Genomic DNA, 17,571 nt, shown 5'->3' on the forward strand with positions numbered 1-17,571 from the left:
AGCTCTTTTATTTTTAAAATGGGGATATTAATAACACCTACCTAAGAGGTTATGACTATTGAATCAATTGATATTTGTAAAGTGTTTTGAATTGTGACAAGCACATGATAAGAACCATAGAGTATTTGAAAAACAGATAAAATAATAGATGTCTGTAGCTGCAGAGTGAAAAAGACACTATGATTTTCTACATCAATATGCCTGGGTTACAGTTCACCCGTGTGACTTTGGCAAACTGTCTAGCCTCTTGGAAGTACAGTTTTGTTCAATCTCGAGAACATGTGTGCTATTTTGACTTCATAGCGTTATTGTGAGGGTTGAATGAGATAACCCAGGCAAAGTGGAGGGTGCCTGTTAGGAGCACAGTGTGTGTGAGCCACCATTAGAGATTTTATTTTTATAACTATTTCTGGTAGGGTTTGGGGGTGGAATGCTTAATGAACTTTATGCCAATTCACGAAATCTGTATAACTTGAAAAAGAAACATTCCAGAAGGTTACTACTTTACTACCCAGCAGGAGGAAGGAAGAATTTCTTCTTGCCTGGCAACAAGCTAGCTAAGGAGAGACTGTTATAGTCAGCTAATGAAAAGCCACCTCACTGCAAATTCCCTGTTTTCTCCAACAGACTCTGTCCATACCAGCCCCTTCCAACTCTCCCTTCTCCTCTATAACAGAACTGCCCTCTCCTTTGTATTCTCGACTTGCCCGTGGTTTGCCATAGATTGTGTGTCCTGAATTGCAATTTTGTTGTACACAAATAAACTCATTTTGATGGTAAAATAACTGGCTGTTTTATTGTTTTAAGTCAATACTTAGGTTTTTTATATAAAAAACAATGTCACCTGTGAATAAAGATAAGCCCAAGAGGATGACAGTGGAGCAAAGAAGAAATTATGGTAGAAAAGATAAGATGAAGCCAGAAGTGAGGTGACTTCTTTTATCACTGCATACTTACTGCAGTGATAAAACTGTCTACTTTTTTCCTTACTTTTAAGAATTTTTAAGATTCCTGGTACATCAGTATAATAAATTACAGTTTGCAAAGTATATTGCTATACCTTATTTTGTAGTGTTTAGAGAATAACCATAATATCAATATTTCAAATTTTTGGAGGGTAGGGCATGTAAAGCCTTGAGTCAGAATGCCAAAATATAGTCATAATTGAACAAAGAAAGGAGTCCAATGTGTAAAAGCTCAGGGCCGCTCCATATATGCTCCATTTCACAATAGGATGTCAAAGTCTCTGTGGGGAAGGGGCCATGTTTTGTTTTGTTTCCCATTTTTTTCTCACTCAGTGTCAGGCATCTGTTATGACCAAGCATACACATTGATTTGAATGTCATCTTATTTTGCGCTGAAGTCTGTAAACAGCTCGGCAAGGTGGGTTAATGATAATTTAAGGGAGCAGAATAAAAGTAAAGTTAGTCACACGGTCGTGTCTGACTCTTTGTGATCCCATGGACTGTAGCCCCCAGGCTCCTGTGTCCATGGAATTCTCCAGGCAAGAGTAAAGACTCAAACTTCTGTTTTGTTTCCCATCACTTTGAAGACATAGCAATTCACCCTTGGGGATAGAAGCCTCATTTTCATGTATTTTCACACTTATCTTATTCCCATAAAAGAGAAAAATGCTATCTGTTGACTCTGGGGCCTAAAATATTTTATGCATCCTAGTTAACCATTAAATTTCCTTGCTAAAGAAAAAAAAATGTAAAGACAAGTGGATAGTGGCCCTAGGGTTGAGAGTGAAGGGCCACTTTGCTTGGTAGCTTAGGAAAAAATGAGAGGAGCTCTTCTGAGATCAGGAAGGATGATTGCACTTCTGGTTTTCTTGGCTTTTCTTGAGCTAGTGAGACCTACCCCCAATGGCATAGTGATAGGTTGAAAGGACACAGTTTGATTTGCAAATATAGAGACATGGGGTCACTCATGCACCTTGGGTGTCCAGGAGCAATTTATACTCATGACACTAGCTAAGTGCTGAGTGTGCTGAGTACCATTGATCTGAGAAACATATTTGTCTCCTGAGGAGACAACATGGCATGAGCTTTTCAAACCTCACTGTCCCTTGTAATTACCCAAAACGCTTGCTAAGGACAGAGAAGTAGGCAGTACATCACAGATGTACTGAGTCAGAATATTGTTCTAGAATGGAACATGAATATCTGTATTTTTCCTTTCTTGTCAGCCCTGCTCTGATCTGTGGGCTGCTAGCTGAGAACTCCTAGTCAGATGATGAAACAAGGGTTTTAGATTCAGACAAGTCAGGGCTTCAGTTGAAGCTTGGCCACTAATTTTGGACATGCTACCTAAATTCTATGAGCTACAGATTCTTATTTATACAGTGGTGATAAAAATGTCTACTTTTCAGGTATATGGGGAGATTAAATGGGATACTGTATTTAGAGGTTTCATTTCAGTGCTTACCCTAACATGTAATAGACAGTTAATAAACATTAATACATCCCTCCACCTCTTTATTTTTCTATTGGATTTCAGGACATCATTCTATTTAGGGAACCAAGTGCCTTGGAGTTTCTGAGTTAGTCCCCCTCTTCGTTGTCTAATCTCAAAGCTCTCCTTTATCATAAATCTGTCCATGGCTTTGTCTGAAATTGTTCTAGGTTCTGACTGGCAGCTGAGAACACTGGGAATGACACATTTGAAATGACTATGTGTCCTAATCTCTGCTCCCCTCGAAGCCATCTTGGAGCTAGCACAACTGAAGGTAATTAAAAGATTGCTTCTTCTGAGCCTGAATCTTTTCTGACAGCCTTATATGAAAAATCTCCTTTGTGTTTTCCAGAAATGATACCATAGATAGATTAAACCATTAATCAGGTTTAGCCAGGAAGGAAATGTCTATTTTGATTATGTTAACACTTGGTCCAGTGATTACAGATGGGTTGCTTCAGTGTTCATGGATATATGGGATGGTGGTTTTCTAAAATGGAAAGAATTTAAATTTAGAGGAACCTGTCCTTGAGCCCCTTCTCCCTTCCTTACTTCCTTCTTTTCTTCTTTTAACTATATGGATTTGTTAATTAAATTAAAATTACTGTCCTTAACCTTCCTTTTTCTATAAATGGAAGTGACAACCCTTCTTAAACTGTCACTCAAGAACTTTTACAAAGATTAAATAATTCTCATTTTAAAAACTGTAAATTTCTATGTAAAATAAATACAGTATTTGTGTTTCATGTTTATGTCTCAGTTGAGTCTGGAATGAGGATGTGCAAGAAAAGGGGAAAATTTTTTTCCACAATTTTTGCATGTATTGATTGGCCATTCATTCATTTATCATTAAGCAAATATTACTGGATAAACTATGCTAGAACATCAGATCAGCTCAGATCAGTTGCTCAGTCGTGTCTGACTCTTTGCGACCCCATGAATCGCAGCACGCCAGGCCTCCCTGTCCATCACCAACTCCTGGAGTTCACTCAGACTCACTGAGTCAGTGATGCCATCCAGCCATCTCATCCTCTGTCATCCCCTCTCCTCCTGCCCCCAATCCCTCCCAGCATCAGAGTCTTTTCCAATGAGTCAACTCTTTGCATGAGGTGGCCAAAGTACTGGAGTTTCAGCTTTAGCATCATTCCTTCCAAAGAAATCCCAGGGCTGATCTCCTTCAGAATGGACTGGTTGGATCTTGCAGTCCAAGGGACCCTCAAGAGTCTTCTCCAACACCACAGTTCAAAAACATCAATTCTTCGGCACTCAGCCTTCTTCACAGTCCAACTCTCACATCCATACATGACCACAGGAAAAACCATCTAGCCTTGACTAGATAGATCTTTGTTGGCAAAGTAATGTCTCTGCTTTTCGATATGCTATCTAGGTTGGTCATAACTTTCCTTCCAAGGAGTAAGCGTCTTTTAATTTCATGGCTGCAGTCACCATCTGTAGTGATTTTGGAGCCCAGAAAAATTATGTCTGACACTGTTTCCACTGTTTCCCTATCTATTTCCCGTGAAGTGATGGGACCGGATGCCATGATCTTTGTTTTCTGAATGTTGAGCTTTAAGCCAACGTTTTCACTCTCTACTTTCACTTTCATCAAGAGGCTTTTGAGTTCCTCTTCACTTTTTGCCATAAGGGTGGTGTCATCTGCATATCTGAGGTTATTGATATTTCTCTCGGCAATCTTGATTCCAGCTTGTGCTTCTTCCAGCCCAGTGTTTCTCATGATGTACTCTACATATAAGTTAAATAAGCAGGGTGACAATATACAGCCTTGACGTACTCCTTTTCCTATTTGGAACCAGTCTGTTGTTCCATGACCAGTTCTCACTGTTGCTTCCTGACCTGCATATAGGTTTCTCAAAGGCAGGTCAGGTGGTCTGGTATTCCCATCTCTTGAAGAATTTTCCACAGTTTATTGTGATCCACACAGTCAAAGGCTTTGGCATAGTCAATAAAGCAGAAATAGATGCTTTTCTGGAACTCTTGCTTTTTCCATGATCCAGCGGATGTTGGCAATTTGGTCTCTGGTTCCTCTGCCTTTTCTAAAACCAGCTTGAACATCAGGAAGTTCACAGTTCACATATTGCTGAAGCCTGGCTTGGAGAATTTTGAGCATTACTTTACTAGGGTGTGAGATGAGTGTAATTGTGCGGTAGTTTGAGCATTCTTTGGCATTGCCTTTCTTTGGGATTGGAATGAAAACTGACCTTTTCCAGTCCTGTGGCCACTGCTGAGTTTTCCAAATTTGCTGGGACATTGAGTGCAGCACTTTCACAGCATCATCTTTCAGGATTTGGAATAGCTCAACTGGGATTCCATTACCTTCACTAGCTTTGTTCGTAGTGATGCTTTCTAAGGCCCACTTGACTTCACATTCCAGGATGTCTGGCTCTACGTCAGTGATCACACCATTGTGATTATCTGGGTCATGAAGATCTTTTTTGTACAGTTGCATGCTAGAACATTGGAGAAGGCAATGGTATCCCACTCCAGTACTCTTGCCTGGAAAATCCCATGGATGGAGGAGCCTGGTATGCTGCAGTCCGTGGGGTCGCTAAGAGTTGGATACGACTGAGAGACTTCACTTTCACTTTCATGCATTGAAGAAGGAAATGGCAACCCACTCCAGTGTTCTTGCCTGGAGAATCCCAGGGACGGCGAAGCCTGGTGGGCTGCTGTCTATGGGTTCGCACAGAGTCGGACACGACTGAAGTGACTTAGCAAAATGCTAGAACATAGACTCTATTAAAACACTTACACTTGTACTTTGCATTTAATTTTTACATCAAGTTTGAGTGGTAGTTATTATCTTCATTGAGAAATTTGAAATCCAAAAAAGATGAGTAATTAGACCAAGGTCACACAGCTAGTGGTAAAACTGAGATGTTAGCTTCAGTCTGTCTGATACAGTAAGACCAGGCAGTGTGCAGACTTGAATGGTACGGGGAGGGAGGTGGGAGAGGGGTTCAGGATGGGAAACACGTATATACCTGTGGCGGATTCATGTTGATGTATGGCAAAACCAATACAATATTGTAAAGTAATTAACCTCCAATTAAAATAAATTTATATTAGAAAAAAAAAACAAAGGTGTTAAAACCTGATGTGTTTTGGATGTCTCAGCAAGAACCCTTGTTGAATAATAAGAATTTTTTGACTCTCATCACTTCTGCAAATTTGCATCTGATAAAATCAGACATTTATTCACCCTTGCCCTAAACCAAAGAAGTCATGCAGACCTACTTTAAACTTACGTTTGATAAGAGGGCAATTTAGATTCTTCTGTCAGTTACAGCTCACCCCCGGGTCACGAAGCAGAACAAAATGTGGAGTGATATGGTGAAGAGGGTGACAGAGACACTTGTGCGACTTGGGCGAGTGCTAATGATTCAGTCGGTTTCTTTCATTCTCAGAATCGCAGGGGCAGAAGCACCTAGAGTTTTTTCAGTGATCACACCGTCGTGGTTATCTGGGTCATGAAGATCTTTTTGTACAGTTCTTCTGTGTATTCTTGCCTCCTCTTCTTGATATCTTCTGCTTCTGTTGGGTCCATACCATTTCTGTCCTTTATTTGCTCATCTTTGCATGAAATGTTCCCTTGGTATCTTTAATTTTCTTGGAGAGATCTCTAGTCTTTTCCATTCGATTGTTTTCCTCTATTTCTTTGCATTGATCACACATGCATGGTCCTTAATAAATCTTAACTTCCTTTCATCTAATCCAAGAGGGAAACATTCTCATTAACATCGTATTAAGTTGGCACTAGAACATTGGTTATATGTGTGCAGAGTTTATTTTTGTGGTGGCTCCTGCTGCTGCTAAGTCACTTCAGTCATGTCCAACTCTGTGCAACCCCATAGATGGCAGCCTACCAGGCTCCTCCGTCCCTAGGATTCTCCAGGCAAGAACGCTGGAGTGGGTTGCCATTTCCTTGTCCAATGTATGAAAGTGAAGAGTGAAAATGAAGTCGCCCAGTTGTGTCTGACTCTTTGCAACCCCATGGACTGCAGCCTACCAGGCTCCTCTGTCCATGGGAGCTTCCAGGTAAGAGTACTGGAGTGGGTTGCCATTGCCTTCTCCATTTTTGTACTGGAGAAGATTATTATTTAGATTTTGCTCTTGTGAGATTAGTTTAAATAAGTAAGAATACTCCCTTTTCACCCAAAGGCTACTCATCTGAATCAATGTGCAAACTTGGTAAGCAGAGTAGTGACGGTAATACTGCAACAGAGGCAAAGGCTAAGAAGTCAGTCAGTTCTCATCATGGCCAAGCCAATACCAGGAGCGCTTCCACTTCTCAGGGAAACACTGAGCTTGGCCTGCTATACTTGCCAGCCAATGGTAAAGTGAGCAGCCAGAAAAAAATGTAAAGAAGAGTTGTGTGCCTGTGGCTGATTCATTCCAATGTAAACCATCACAATATTGTAATATAATTATCCTCCAATTAAAATAAATAAATTAATCAAAAAAAGATGCAACTAAGGAAAAAAAAAGAACTAAGATTTAATGAACTTTTAATAACTTTGTGTCTAGTGCTGATCCAGCTGGTTCAAATGCATTATTTCATTTATCTTCCTAAGAACCCCATGGGGTAGATGACACCAGTGGCATCTTATAGATGAGAAAACTAAGCTCACAGAATATTAACAATTCTGGAGGACAGCCTAGAATTGATAGTATTTGGAGCCCATACTATTTAAGGACAGAGATAAACAGGGCAATGATGATTTGTTATTCAGTCACTAAGTCGTGGACTGCAGCACACCAGGCTCCTCTACTATCCACTATCTCTTGGAGTTTGCTCAAATTCATGTCCTTCAAGTCGGTGATGCCATCTAACGAACTCATCTTCTGTCATCCCCTTCTCCTCCTGCCTTCAATCTTCCCCAGCATCAGGGTCTTTTCCAATGAGCTGGCTCTTCACATCAGGTGGCCAAAGAATTGGAGCTTAAACTTCACCAACAGTCCTTCCAGTGAATATTCAGAGTTAATTTCTTTCAAGATTGACTGGTTTGATCTCCTTGCAGTCCAAGGGACTCTCAAGAGTCTTCTCCAGCACCATAGTTCAAAAGCATCAATTCTTCAGCTCTCAGCCTTGTTTGTGGTCTAACTCTGACATCTTCCAATGAGCAAGCATCTTTTAATTTCATGGCTGCAGTCACTGTCTGCAGTGATTCTGGAGTCCAAGGAAATAAAATCTGTCACTGCTTCCACTTTTTCCTCTTCTATTTGCCATGAAGTGATGAGACCAGATGACATGATCTTAGTTTTTTTTTTAATGCTGAGTTTCAAGCCAGCTTTTTCACTTTCCTCTTTCACCCTCATTAAGGGGCTCATCAAGATAATCTCATTAAGATTATCTGGTAGCAAATGGATTTCATTTCAGGATATAACTTTTTATATAGCCATTTTTGATAGGGCTATGTCAAGAAGGATTCTGAGACTCTATCTGAATGGGAGGTATAGAGTGTCTTGATCAATTAGCAATGTCTGTCTTGGGTTTTGGAAAAGTGGCATGTAAGGCAGAGATCTGCCAACCTTGACCTAGTCTTCTCATTTTACAGACTTAGTCATTTTACATCATGACTGAGAAGTTACCGTAGTTACAAATTATAGTGTGAAATGCTGCCTAAGCCTGCTTTTATCCTGAAGTCACCAATGCTTAAAGCAAGGCTGTTTCACCAACCAGGCAAACAAATAACTAACAGAAAGCAAAGCAAAACAAAAAGGAATAAATGTATTGGCATTTCAAGCATTAATAGAAAAAGTATTAGTGCTTAGAATGTTCTAAGATCCATAAAATCAAAATGAAGAGAGCGTTTCCAAGTTTAGTATGTATTAATAGCCTGTACAAAATTTCTAAAATACAGATTGCTGGACCCAATTTGCAGAATTTTTTGATTCAGGAAGTTTCTGGGGGTTGGGGCTGAGAATCTGCATTTCTAGCAAGTTCTTGGCTATACTTTGAGGGCCCCCTGTTAGTAACTTTTCTTTGACATTGATCTGATTCCTCTTAAAATAAAATTAATTATTCAACCATGCATTTTAAAAAATAAATCTGGGAGACTCAGCCTGCCATCTCTTTGGGGTTTGTTAATAAGCTCTGAATATTATCTCAAAATTTTTTTTTTATTTGGTGTTTGCTTCAGCAGCCAGTATGCTAAAATTGAAACAATACAGAGATTAGCATGCTCCCTGCATAAGTATGACATGCAAATCCATGATGTTTTCCATATTCTTGAAATCTCTTGTGTACTGTTGGTAGGAATGAAAAGTGATACAGCCACCATGGAAAACAGAATGGTGATTCTTCAAAAACTAAAATACCATATGATCCAGTGACCCCATTTCTGGGTGTATAGCCAAGAGAATTCAACACAGGGTCTCAAATAGTTATTTGCATACTCAAGTTCATTACAGCATTATTCACAATATATAAGAGGTAGATGCAACCCAATATCCGTGGACAGATGAATTGATAAAGAAAACATGGTATAATCATGCAATTAAATATTATTCAGCTTGGAAAAAAAAGAAATCCTGTTACATGCTACAACATGGATGAAACTTGAGGTCATTATGCTAAGTGAAATAAACCAGTTTCCCAAAGATAAATGCTATATGATTCTACTTATACAAGGAATCTAAAGTAGTTCAACTCACAAAAGCAGAAAGTAAAATGGTGGTTGTCAGGGTCTGGAAACCGCAGGGAATAGGGAATTGGGTAGAGAGCTCCAGTTTTGCAAAATGAAAAAGTTTTAGAGCACTGCGAATGTACCTAACACTACTGAACTGCACCTTTAAAATAGTGAAGACTGTAAATTTTATATATGTTTTGCACTATGATTAAAGAAAAATTGCTGATTTAAAGATAACATTTTCCCTGGAGGGCACGGTAATCCTTAGTTGGGGAGGAGTCTGGAGAGAAATGAAGTAGCTCTTTGTAGCTACTCAAATGTGAGCTGGGGACTTACCCTTGTTCCAGTGTTAGCAAGCTTCCCCCTACCTGTGTGCCGGGGACCAGCCCCGGCTGATCCAGGGTATTCGAAGGAGAGACGGCGTAGGCGAGGATCAGGATACAATAGCTTCAATTAGATATTAATTAAAGATATAAAGAGTAATAGAATAAGGATAGCTCAGTAGGAAAATTCAGTGGAGAAAAGAGGCTGAGTAGCTTGGTTTCGCTGGGAGACCAATAAAACTTCAAGACAAGAAGTTTGCACCACTTACGTAGGCGCAGGCGCCCTTCCGTTCTCCCGAAGGAGAGGAGACACTGAGGCCTCCCGGTCGGATCTTAGAAGCCCAGGCATAATTAGTAAGCATGGTGGGTTCCAGCGCTCCAGATGGAGACTCAGCCAGAGTGAGAGAGAGAGCGACATGGGGAGACCAGTATTTCGAGAAACTGATCCCAATTCTTTATTTTCCAGAGTCTGTTTTATACACTGAGATGTTATACAAAAAGTCACGTGGGGACAGCAGTCCTGACTTTTATTAAAGTCAGGTGCTTCACACAAATGTATACAGAGGTCTTAGGGTGTTACATCATCTTCTGGCCAGGGGGCCTGCTGACAATTCTGACCCTCTCCTTGTGACAGCGGTCAGTCAATCAGGACACTTATTTCTCCAGGGCTGATTATTCTCAAAACAGACGCCACCCAAATAAAGTTACATTCCTACAGGGTGAGGGTGTAGTGGGTTTTAGTTAAGGAAAGAATTTACTTAGCCTAAGGTCTAACGTGATTAATATCAAAGGTTAATACTTATTCCTTCTATATATTCATTAATGTGTGTAAGGGCAGGGGATATGGAGACTTAGCAACAAACGTTGGCTCAACAAATGAAAAACCCTTCACCAACACAATTTCTAATTAGCCCACTATACTTATAGTTTTCTAACTTCTCTAAAGAACCTGTTTTTAGAGGGTTTAAAGCATCTAGTGACTCTCACGGTTGGGAGGCTGTGAGCAATCACATGTGGCCCGACGAGCCTGTCAGGCAGGCTAGAGAACCTTCAGAGGAGTTTGTAGGTTAAAACACTCTTGTTACACCCAAGAGTTTTTATTGACTGGAGCTCTAGGTTAACTCCTTCTCCAAAAGAGGTGGTGGGGGACAGCCCCCCTTAAAGTCAGAGGTGTAGGTAAGAGCACAAAGTAGTAAAGTAGGCAGGCTCTGGTTATGGGGGTAGATGCTCGAGGAGTTCCAGGGGGACTCCTGAGGCTCGATCCCGCCTTTGCGTATGTCGAGCCTCCTTCCTCATGACCTTTGTCACGGGCGGAGTACCTCACTCTGGCCCCCAACACCTGTGGGCCTATGGATTCCTAACCTCTCATATATAATTCTTAAAAGCGTTCACGCTGGGGTCCAATCCAGAGATTCTAATTTGGTCTGTAAGTGACCTGGACAGTAGGATTTCTAAAAGATCCCCAGGTGGTTTGAATTATAGCTAGATCTATAAAGCATCGTTTGGATCAGTGATTGTTAAATTATGAAAGGTTAAAAAGATTCTCTTTGGAGGTTTGTCAAACTATAATATGGCTTCCCAGGTGGCGCTAGTGGTAAAGAATTCAACTGCCAATGCAGGAGACACAAGAGATGCAGCTTCCATCCCTGGGTCGGGATTTCCATTTCCCCTGGAAGAGGAAATCGTAACCCACTCCAGTATTCTTGCCTGGAAAATTCCAAAGACCGAGGAGCCTGGCGGGTTACAGTACATGTGGCTACAAAGAGTTGGACATGACTGAGCAACTGAGCGTGCAAACTCTATATGCTCAGTGCTCTGCTATTCTTTTCCTCACAGCCTCAGCCCCAGGTAATCCTGACTATCACCCCCCTCCCCTACCAACTGGAGAATTTCTAATGCCTCTTTCAGGTAAAATATACTCATGATTACCCTTTGCTATGGTAGAATTCTGATCAGTGGATTGGGCTGAATTTTATATGAAGACATTCCTCACGCCCCCCACCCAATTTTTTGTTTTTTTAAACCTCAGTTATAGGGAGTTGAATTCATCAACTGGTTTCTGTTGATATTGGTAGAAAAGTTTTTGTCTTCGCTGTGTATGTACACAAAGCCCACCCATCCTTTTAAATGCTCCTCAGTCAAGCCTCACAGTTGAAATATAGCATTTAGGTTTAAAAATAAACCATTAAACTATAACAAAATTCCATTTTTTTTTTTTTTTTTTTTGCTTTTGCATTGTCTGACAGGCTATGAATGATTTTGGAGATGATCTGAAGAACAAAGGGATGAAATTTCATTGAGTTAACATTTCGGCAGAGGGATTAGGTCCTGCCAAGGGTGATCTTTTTTGTCTCCCGAAACATCAGTGGTATAAAATCAGAGGGTATGCAGACAATCCTAAGGAGTTGTAACTGTGTTATTAGGGTGTGCTCATTATCAAAGAATCCCAAATGGAAACAACTCTTTACATATTCAGCCATTTGGAAGCTAGTTTAGATACCCATGAAATCAGAAGTTTGGCAGCACAGGAAATGAGGTTTGCCAACCTAATGCTGTCTAATATTAATTAAACTGAATATAACTCAGTTGTCTGTTTTTTAGGTGTTCCCAAGCAGAATACCAGAGAAAAAGAAATAACACTGAATTTGTAGTATATGTATAATTTAAATTATATAATCATACATGTATTTATAATTATGTATTCATATTATGTAATGTAAATTGTCATATAGTCTAGATTTCTGAATATTTCTAGAATAACTAAGTAGGAGGGCTGGATATGCCAAATTAATAATTTCCATGAAATTGGTTACCTAGGAAAGTTAACATGAGAATATACTGATACAAGTGTTATTCATATAAATACAAATCTACACTGTGAAGAAGGCAAGAATATTGCTATGTACCCTGCCCGATAAGCATTCAGGAGTGGGAGCAATTAAAGCTGCCTAGAATTTTATGAGACGATATCAAGAGGAAATGACTGCCCAGCTGTGTTCTAAAATGTGCCTAAGAGTGACCAATGCCATTACTGTGGAGGTGTTACCTTGGAAATGTGTCCAGTAGCACATGAAGGGCAAAAGATGATAGCTATCTTGGTGACTATTCACTGCACACAAATTCTGATGGATTCTTCTTTGTGAAGATGATTATGTATATAATGGAACTATCGTTGTATCTTCCTCAACTGGTATAAGCATGTAATATTTAACACAGCACAAAAAACATCCAATTTCTACTGAGCAACCCAATTTATATTACAGTTAGTCCTGAGGGATATTTAGATGTTAATGTTTAGGCATTACTGAAATACATAAAATTAAATCAGCATTCCCAGCATTAGTGCTAATACAGGACACACGGACACTGGTTGTACATACAAGGAAAAGTTAGAAGTCGAGGCCAAAGGGGCAGAGAACCTGGGCTCAAGGTCCTAGTCATGCTGTGAAGCTTACCTCAGGTTTCATTAGATACAAAATAAGGATAAATTTGTATATTATAAACCAGGAATGTCTATAAATTTAGTGAGGGGTTTTGGAAATATACAGATTCTGAAGACCTAGCCTGTAATTTATGTATAGAGTGAGGTCTAAGAAAGTGCAAGTGTGAAGGAAAACTCACCAGAAAGATCGCTGCTTTCGACCAAGATGGAATAACAGGGACTGAGGGACTGTGTTAACTCTCCTGAAGGAACTCTAAAAAACTGTACATGTTTGCTAAGTCGCTTCAGTTGTGTCCAGCTATTTGTGATGCTATGGACTGTAGCCCACCAAGCTCCTCTGTCCACGGGATTCTCCAGGCAAGAGTACTGGTGTGGGTTGCCATTACCTAAAAAACTGGATACAACATATGAAAAATGATTTTTAAGACACTGGACATCAGACAACAAAGTTTAATAATCCCTATGAGATAGGAGACAAATGAGGTGAGTCTTGATATTACCCTAGACTATTGCACTGAAAGAGTTTTTCAGGTTATGTTTCTGGCAGGAGGGGCCCAGTGTTGGTCTCCCTGTGTTGGAGAAATGAACTTGGAAATCCAAGAAAGCCAAAGTGGCTAGAGTTTGCAGAGTAAAGTGCTACAGAGAAAAACCATACAGAAAGATGTCTGAAAAACTGCAGAGGGAATGCCCGTTAGTCTTCAGCTGAGTTCTGACCAGTGCATGCATGTGAAAAGACCACACAAGGGCAGGGAGAATGGGCAACATTCAGTTCAGTTCAGTTCAGTCACTCAGTCATGTCCAACTCTTTGCGACCCCATGAATCACAGTACGCCAGGCCTCCCTGTCCATCACCAACTCCCGGAGTTCACTCAGACTCATGTCCATCGAGTCAGTGATGCCATCCAGCCATCTCATCCTCTGTCGTCCCCTTCTCCTCCTGCCCCCAATCCCTCCCAGCATCAGAGTCTTTTCCAATGAGTCAACTCTTCGCATGAGGTGGCCAAAGTACTGGAGTCTCAGCTTTAACATCAGTCCTTCCAAAGAAATCCCAGGGCTGATCTCCTTTAGAATGGACTGACTGGTTGAATCTCCTTGCAGTCCAAGGGACTCTTAAGAGTCTTCTCCAACACCACAGTTCAAAAGCATTAATTCCTCAGTGCTCAGCTTTCTTCACAGTCCAACTCTCACATCCATACATGACCACTGGAAAAACCATAGCCTTGATTAGATGGACCTTTGTTGGCAAAGTAATGTCTCTGCTTTTGAATATGCTATCTAGGTTGGTCATAGCTTTTCTTCCAAGGAGTAAGTGTCTTTTAATTTCATGGCTGCAGTCACCATCTGCAGTGATTTTGGAGCCCCCCAAAATAAAGTCTGACACTGTTTCCACTCTTCCCCCATCTATTTCCCATGAAGTGATGGGACCAGATGCTATGATCTTCGTTTTCTGAATGTTGAGTTTTAAGCCAACTTTTTCACTCTCCTCTTTTACCTTCATCAAGAGGCTTTTTAGTTCCTCTTCACTTTTTGCCATAAGGGTGGTGTCATGTGCATATCTGAGGTTATTGATATTTCTCCCAGCAATCTTGATTCCAGCTTGTGCTTCTTCCAGCCCAGCATTTCTCATGATGTACTCTGCATATAAGTTAAATAAGCAGGGTGACAGTATACAGCCTTGACGTACTCCTTTTCCTATTTGGAACCAGTCTGTTGTTCCATGACCAGTTCTCACTGTTGCTTCCTGACCTGCATACAAATTTCTCAAGAGGCAGGTCAGGTGGTCTGGTATTCCCATCTCTTTCAGAATTTTCCACAGTTTATTGTGATCCACACAGTCAAAGGCTTTGGCATAGTCAGTAAAGCAGAAATAGATGCTTTTCTGGAACTCTCTTGCTTTTTCCATGATCCAGAGGATGTTGGCAATTTGATCTCTGGTTCCTCTGCCTTTTCTAAAACCAGCTTGAACATCAGGAAGTTCATAGTTCACATATTGCTGAAGCCTGGCTTGGAGAATTTTGAGCATTACTTTACTAGCGTGTGAGATGAGTGTAATTGTGCGGTAGTTTGAGCATTCTTTGGCATTGCCTTTCTTTGGAATTGGATTGAAAACTGACCTTTTCCAGTCCTGTGGCCACTGCTGAGTTTTCCAAATTTGCTGGCATATTGAGTGCAGCACTTTCACAGCATCATCTTTCAGGATTTGGAATAGCTCAACTGGAATTCCATCACCTCCACTAGCTTTGTTCATAGTGATGCTTTCTAAGGCCCACTGGACTTCAAATTCCAGGATGTCTGGCTCTAGGTCAGTGATCACACCATCGTGATTATCTGGGTCGTGAAGATCTTTTTTGTACAGTTCTTATGTGTATTCTTGCCACCTCTTCTTAATATCTTCTGCTTCTGTTAGGTCCATACCATTTCTGTCCTTTATCGAGCCCATCTTTGCATGAAATGTTCCCTTGATATCTCTAATTTTCTTGAAGAGATCTCTAGTCTTTCCCATTCTGTTGTTTTCCTCTATTTCTTTGCACTGATCTCTGAGGAAGGCTTTCTTATCTCTTCTTGCTATTCTTTGGAACTCTGCATTCAGATGCTTATATCTTTCCTTTTCTCCTTTGCTTTTCACTTCTCTTCTTTTCACAGCTATTTGTAAGGCCTCCCCAGACAGTCATTTTGCTTTTTTGCATTTCTTTTCCATGGGGATGGTCTTGATCCCTGTCTCCTGTACAATGTCACGAACCTCAGTCCATAGTTTATCAGGCACTCTATCTATCAGATCTAGTCCCTTAAATCTATTTCTCACTTCCACTGTATAATCATAAGGGATTTTATTTAGGTCATACTGAATGGTCTAGTGGTCTTCCCTACTTTCTTCAATTTCAGTCTGAATTTGGCAATAAGGCAACATTAAATCCTGATAAAAAATCCCTTGGCAAACTAGGGGAAAGGGGAACTTAACCTGATAAAGAATATGTGTGGAAAAAAAAATCTTGCACTTAACATTATAGTTAATGGTGAAAGAATTATTTCCCCTTAAGATCAGAGCCAAGACAGGGATATTTGCTCCTATTTCTATTCAGCATGATATTAGTGGTTCTAGCTGATGCAATTAATCTAGAAAAATAAAAATAATTACATCCAGATTGGAAAGAGTGAAATAAACTTGTCTTTATTTGTAGGTGGTCTTATTGTCTATGTAGAAAACTTGATGGAATTTACACACACAAAAAATAAGAACCAATAGATGAGTTTAGAAAAGTTATGGGATATAAGATTAACATACAAAACTAAATTGATTTAGATATATTAGCACTGAATATTTGGAAGCTGCAATAAATGTCATTTACAGTAGCATAAAAATAGAAAGTACGTAGGGATAGATCTAACAAAAGGTGGATAAAATTTGTACATTGAACTATGAAATATTTCTGAGATAATTTTTAAAAAGACCTAAGTAAATGGAGAGACATACTGCCTATATCTATACCTATATGGGTTGGGAGATTCAATACTATTAGATGTCAGTCATACCCAACTTGATCTAAAGATTTAACAGAACTCCAGTCAAAATTCCAGCAGGCTTTTTGATTGAAACTAGCAAGCTGATTTTTTTTTTTGTTTTTGCAATGAGAATTTTTATTCAGCACAGAATACTGATTAAATCCTACAGTTCTCAGATTTCTGTTGTTTTGCTTTTTTAAATGTTTTATTTATTTAACTTGAGGATAATTACTTTATAATATGTGTTTTGTTTTGCCAAAAATCAACATTAATCGCCCATGGGTGTACCTATGTCTTCCTATCCAGAACGGCCCTCCCACCTCCTTCCACAGCTTATTCTTCTGGGTTGTCCCAGAGCACTGGAATTGGGTGCCCTGCTTCATGCATTAAATTTCTAACAAGCTGATTTTAAAGTTCTTATGGAAATACAAAAGGATCTAATTCTAGTGAACAGTAGCAACAGACTTCAGAAATGAAGAACAAAGTCAGAGAGCTAACTCTACCTGATGGTAGATGAAAACTTGGCTAGCTCGAAATTATATTCTGAGGCAGACAACTAGGAATATTCTGACACTGTATTAAATCATTATTTTCTTATTTAGCAAGTGACTAGTTTGATGAACTAAACAATGTGCTGGAAGTGTATGAGTTATGGCTTAGTTGCCAGATCATGTGAAGTACGAGGCATGAGAGTAGGGATCAAAGAACTCTTGTTCTCACAGAGCCCATATAAAAGTACACATATGGAGAAACCACATTTACCTGCTTTCCCTTATTCATTGTAAGGAGTAAAGCCCCTAAATATGTTTAAAAAGCACAGAATACCAAGCCGCTCTAGAATTGTTAGCATGCCCATGCAGATCTTTCATAATGGGTATTTGGGAAGGAGAAAATACTCAAATTATTGTCCATTCTGGGGGAAAAATGCCCAAAAGATGCTCAAAGTCTGGAACACCTGCTGCTGCTGCTAAGTCGCTTCAGTCGTGTCCGACTCTGTGCGACCGCATAGACGGCAGCCCACCAGGCTCCCGTCTCTGGGATTCTCAAGGCAAGAACACTGGAGTGGGTTGCCATTTCCTTCTCCAATGCATTAAAGTGAAAAGTGGAAGTGAAGTCATGTCTGACTCTTAGCGACCCCATTGGTGGATTGCAGCCCACCAGGCTCCTCCATCCATGAGATTTTCCAGGCAAGAGTACT

At 40.1% G+C, this 17,571-nt stretch overlaps 1 pseudogene; it reads left to right on the top strand.

Moving 5' to 3' along the window:
• The first annotated feature begins 8,609 nt into the window (after positions 1-8,609).
• Positions 8,610-8,709, top strand: LOC138990833 (U6 spliceosomal RNA; annotated as a pseudogene).
• The last annotated feature ends 8,862 nt before the right edge of the window (positions 8,710-17,571 follow it).

This window comes from Bos mutus, chromosome 14 (genome assembly GCF_027580195.1).
Source record: "Bos mutus isolate GX-2022 chromosome 14, NWIPB_WYAK_1.1, whole genome shotgun sequence".
Lineage (NCBI taxonomy): Eukaryota > Metazoa > Chordata > Mammalia > Artiodactyla > Bovidae > Bos > Bos mutus.